A 6,114-nucleotide genomic window follows, 5' to 3' on the forward strand; every position below is an offset into this window, starting at 1 on the left:
GAATTTAGAAGCATGGTTACCGTATTCTGGGAAAGATAGTGGGGTAATGGTGGAAAATGGTACGGTTAATCAGTACAAAATGATAGCTAGAATGAATAAAAGCTAGTATTTGGCTGGGTGCAGTGTCTTGTGTCTGTACTCCCAGCGTTCTGGGAGACTGAGGCGGGCGGATTTCTTGAGCCCAGGAGTTGGAGACCAACTTGGACAACATGAGGAAACCCATCACTACAAAAAATACAAAATTAGCTAGGCATGGTGGTGTGCACCTATAGTCCCAGCTACTCAAGAATCTGAGGTGGGAGAATTGCTTGAGTCCAGGAGGTAGAGGTTGCGCTGAGTGGAGATCACGCCACTGCATTCCGGCCTGGGAGGCAGAGAAAGACTCCGCAAAAAAAAACAAAAAGCTCTTCCGGGGACGTTGTCTCCAGGCACTCAGAATGGTCCAGCGTTTGACATACTGACGTAGGCTTTCCTACAATACAGCCTCTAACATGACTAGGCTGTCCCGAACCCCTGGTAACAGAATTGTTTACCTTTATACCAAGAAGGTTGGGAAAGCACCAAAATCTGCATGTGGTGTGTGCCCAGGCAGACTTCGAGGGGTTTGTGCTGGAAGACCTAAAGTTCTTATGAGATTGTCCAAAACAAAGAAACATGTCAGCATGGACTATGGTGGTTCCATGTGTGCTAAATGTGTTCGCGACAGGATCAAGCGTGCTTTCCTTATCGAGGAGCAGAAAATCATTGTGAAAATGTTGAAGGCACAAGCACAGAGTCAGAAAGCTAAATAAAAAAAATGAAACTTTTTTGAGTAATAAAAATGAAAAGACTTGCAAAAAAAAAGATCTAGTCTTTGATAGTACAACACAGTGACTACAGTCAACAATAATTTATTGAACATTAAAAAAATAACTTAAAGAATATAATTGGATTGTTTATAACACCAATAAAGAATAAATGCTTGAGGGAGATGGCTGTCCTATTTACCCTGATGTGATTACTGAACGCCTGTATCAAAATATCTTACATACTCCATAAATATAAACACTATGTAATTACAATAATTAAAAATTAAAAAAATTAAAATTTTTTTAATTTGAAAAATACAGGTGGGAAAAGAATAAAAAGTTGTATTTGGGTCATTGGAGCACTAGAATAACACAGAAACAGTATTTGAAGAGATATAACAAATGAATAAGTTTCTCAAGTCACTGATTGGAAAATCTCTAAGAACTGCAAGCCAAAAAACAAAAACAAACAAAAAAAACGAATAAAAAACAAAAAAACAAAAACAAGCAACCCCTAAACTAGACAATTTATAATAAAATCCTGAAAATCAAAGGTCAATAGAAACCTCTTAATGGCCAAAGTTAATCAACACGTGGCCTCCTAAGGCATAACAATCAAATTTAAAGATGAGTTCTTATCAGAAAAATTGGATGTTAGAAGATAATAACTTGACAGCTTTAAAGTGGTAAGCATTAATAACTGGCAGCTTAGAATTATATAACTAATAAAAATATCGTTCAAAAATACAGGTGAAATAAGTGTCTCTATGTGAGAAGGAAAAAAAAATACTGAGATAATTCTCTCCAGTAACCTCTATACAAAAGCAATTCCAAAGTGAGATCATTAGATAAAACCAATAAAAAATTGTAGCAGTTCAAAACACAAAATTACGAAAAGGAATAAAGAACCACGAAATGGATAAATATGTGGGTGAATCTAAAAGTATATTAAATATGTAATGCAATAATATATATGGTACATAAGTTTTAAGTATATGCAGAATTAATATTCAGAAACAAGAATACAAAAATAAAGGAGCCTACATTACTTTTAAGTGTTGAAGGTCCTTGCATCATTTGGGAGGTGTTAAAATTAAAAATTTATGTTAGACATTAATAAATCTACAAGACCTGTTATAATCTCTAGCATAACTATTAAAAGAAAAGTATTTTAAAATAATGCAATCAAAGATAAATGATTAAATTATTGATTCATTAAAAATAAGTCAAGAAAATAGCAAAAAAAAAGAGCATAGAAAATGGGACAAATAGAAAAGTTTGCTGGTGGATTCAAGTAAAAGTAAATTCATAATTACTTCAAATTAAAAAAGATCTAAATCTTCCAATTTAAAGACAAAGATATTAAGACTGAAGAAAATTCTAACTGCATGCTGCTTAAAAGAGAAAAAAATTAAATATAAGGAAGATAATGTATTTTTAATTAAATGATAATAGATTTATATGATAAAAACAAAACAAGAAACAATGTAGCTTTACAGATTTCAGAAAAAATTGTCTAACATCAATAATTATCACTAAGAATGAATAAGACCTACTATTGGATAGCACAACAGGGTGACTGTAGTCAATGATAACTTAATTATACATGTTAAAGTAACTAAAAGAGTGAAATTGAATTATTTACAACACAAAGGAGAAATGCTTGAGGATGAATACTACTCTCTATGATGTGATTATTATGCATTGCATGATTGTATCAAAGTATCTAATGTATACCATAAATATACTCACCTATTATGTACCCATAAAAATTAAAAATAAAAAACTGTTAAAAATCAAGATTTCTAATTATAATGAAAAAAAATCCCATAATGATAAAAGAGTCAATCAACTAGGAATATATTACTAGGGCATGGACGCATGATTTGCAGACTTGCCTGAAGTGACTGTGCTCTGTACCCAAGGGAATGGGGAGAAAGAACGTAAAGGAGAGAAAGAAGGTCGATGGCTTGTTTCACATGAGCCTGCCCTTAAGGTATGGTGACATGATACGTGTGTGTGTGCGTGTGCATGTGTGTGTGTTTGGGGAGAGATATCTCCTATTTTTAAAGAGAGCTTAAGGATCATCTAAAGTGAAAATCCGCATAAAATTGGGTGATACAATGACATAAATACAAACAAAAACAAAATCAAACTCATAAAGGAGAAGAATGCAAAGAGATGGAGATGTTCTAAGCGGTTGGAATGACTGAGGTATTTCAGTTGGACACTCAGGTTAGCTTTTGGCTTCCTGGCAGCCAAGGCATAAACGGACACATGGATGGCACACTTGCAAAAGGAAGCTCCCACGTTCATCCAGAGAAGCCAGCACTCCCTAGGCAGCGGAGACGCCGACTGCACGGAACTCCATGTGGAAGAGAGTGAGGGATGCGGAAGATACAGAGGGGTCGTTCCTCCTGCACGTTGTTAGAAAACATGAAGATATGGGACTAACTCCTAATTCATAGAAAACAGTGCTTCTGAGTTAAGGAAAAGTACGTTATTTCAGGTTTGAGGCCTGGGAAGCTACAGTCATAGATGAAGACCACGTCCCTCAGAGCATCAGCTCTGAAACCTGTCCAGGGGGCACGGACTTGGGAATTCATGCCAGAGCCTGAAGAGTATTCATCTACTGAATTCTCTCACATAAATGTAGGGCTATTTCTAAATGTAATATTTCGTTATTTTAAGAACCATTTGCTCAGAAATAAAACATTTCCCTGCATAATTTTAAAAAATCCTAAGAAGTGGGAATGGAAGGAATGTGTTACGTGATGAACAAAACTGCTCATTCAAGTCAGTATCATGTTCCTTTTGATGGCAGCAGCCAGCTGCTCTAGACAGCCTGCCACTGCCGTCATGCGAGCTATTGCATGGAGGCACTGCCGGAGCCACTCGCTCCAAGGAGCCGATAGGAGCCAGGGACAAGTGGAAGCTCTGCCCCTTACGAGTTGGGGCGGGAGCTCCGTGGGTGCCGCTGCAGCTGCCCAAACTGTGGCTGCAGACCTGGGACTCCCACTCCGAGCAGCAGGCAGGAGCCCTGCCCAAGTCATGGCTGCAGATCCAAGTCTCCTTGTGCTCTTGGGGGGCTGGAAGACAGGATCCCTGCCCTGTTGGGCACAGCTGCAGCTGCCAAAACCCACGGCTGCAGACTCAGGCATTCTTGCACTATTGGGGATCCAGGAAGACCCCCTGCCCTCGCAGGCTTGGAAGTGCCTCTCTCACTGCCTGGCTGCTCCCTGCTGTTGGCGCCCGCTCTGATCTGGGGGCAAAGTCAGGGTGAGCATGAGTGCCATGAATGCCAGTAGGAGGCAGACAGACTCCTGGGCAGAAGGCGGGTCTCCGGTGAGGCCCCACCTTCAGGCCAGTGAGGGCCCAGAGGCTGGGCGCAGGGCTGCCAATCCCCCTGGCTGGAGTAGGAACTTGTGGTGCCTTTTCCAGGCCCACTCATGGTCACCCACTCACCAATCAGCATGCACTTCCCTCCCCTCTGAAGACCGTAAGAACCCTGGGCTCAGCCAGAGCTGAGCGGATGACAAAAGGATCAGCTATAAGGAGCTGCTATCCTCTGCTGGGAGCTGCAGACATTGGAACAACCCCTTCAGGGCCTTTTCTCTGCTGAGAGCTGCAGACGCTGGGACCACCAGCCACAGAGAGAAGCTACTGTCCTCTCCAGGGCTGCCTCTCTGCTGACAGCTGAACACTTGTTGGGATGAGCTGCCAGCAGAGGAGCCACCCACTCCAGGCCTCCTCTCTGCTGAGAACTGCAGAGACAATGGGACGACTTGCCTACAGACAGCAGCCACCCACTGCGGGGCTCCTCTGGGCTGTCCTGACACTCAATAAAGCACCTCTTCATCTTCCTCACCCTCCATTTGCCTGTGAACCTCATTCTTCCTGGATACAGGATGAGAACTTGGACAAAAGCGCCACCAGCCACAGAGGTTTCTGGCTAGAAAAGCAACACTCCAAAGATCCTGTAACAATTTCCTATAAGTTCAAAAACAGGCAAACCTAATTTATGGTGACAAAAGTCAGAAGAAGGGGTTAGACTGACTAGAAAGGGCCACGAAGAACTTTCTGGAATATTGTAAATGACTTGTATTATGTTTGAGGTGTGGGCTATATGGCTGTATATATTTGTCAAAACTCCCTTAAGGTCTCTGCATTGTTACATACAAATTATATCTCAATAAAAAACAATATCATACATAACAGTAAAATCCTAGTAGACATTCCACTGAGATCAGGAAAAACACAAGAGACATTACTACGCCAATTATTTAAAATTATTCCAACCAACACAGTAAGATAGGAAAAACAAATAGAAAACAATATTTTTATTATTTCGAAAAGATATGATTGTCTACCTTGAACGCAAAGAAGAGCAATGGAAAAATCGTTAGAATAATAAAAGCATATGGAATACGGCTGAATGGAAAATAAATATCTAAACATCAGTAGTTTCCCTATGTTCCTACAATAACTAATTAGAAGATGAAATGGGGAAGAATTGCTATTTACAGTAGCAATGAGACAAAGTCTCAGGACAACCTTGACAAAAAAGTATACCGCCTATGGGTATAAACTTGCAAACCTCACTAAACAGCTGAATAAGTAAGGATGCATATTATTTTCTGGATGGAAAACCAGAATTACTAAGACGTCACTTCTCATAAAATAATCCACAGGTTTAACATGATTAAAAATTCAATGGGACTACTTTGGAAACAAAATAATTTCAGTTCTTTTCTGGAAGAATAAATGATGACAATAACAAAATTCTGAAAAGTTGAAGAGAGTTGCTTTATCAGTTATTAAAACACGTTTTGGAAGTAAAGCAATTAAAATACTATAAAACTGGCAGAAAAAGGGATAATTAATCAATGGAACTAAATAATCCACAAGCAGACTTCTGTATAAACAGGTCCTCTGAATATACAAAGAAACATCATAAATAAATGGATTATTCAATAAATCACATTGGGAAAATGGATCATTTGAAAGAAAGGAAAAGTCGTATGTCAGAGTATTTAACACACCTAAATTCCAGAAAAATTAGAGTTCAATATATTAAAAATTAAACCTTTATAAACAAGGCAAAAACCTGTAAGAATCCTCATTTTAGGCTCCAGAGTGTTGAAATATCCACACACAAAAGTAATTAAGTGACAAAGGAAAATATCAGTGGATCTAACTACATAAAAGTCAAACACTTCTGTATGTCAAAACGTAATGTGCGAACATTAATGGTAAAAGCAAAATGAAAAAATCCTTGTCACAAATGACAGAAAAAAAAAATCCCTAAGGCCTTGGATAGATAAAT

At 38.8% G+C, this 6,114-nt stretch overlaps 1 pseudogene; it reads left to right on the forward strand.

The window, feature by feature from the left end:
• The first annotated feature begins 437 nt into the window (after positions 1-437).
• LOC115834121 lies at positions 438-843 on the forward strand (annotated as a pseudogene).
• Positions 844-6,114: the final 5,271 nt, after the last annotated feature.

Source organism: Nomascus leucogenys, unplaced genomic scaffold, assembly GCF_006542625.1.
Source record: "Nomascus leucogenys isolate Asia unplaced genomic scaffold, Asia_NLE_v1 000733F_111167_qpdss1sc, whole genome shotgun sequence".
NCBI lineage: Eukaryota > Metazoa > Chordata > Mammalia > Primates > Hylobatidae > Nomascus > Nomascus leucogenys.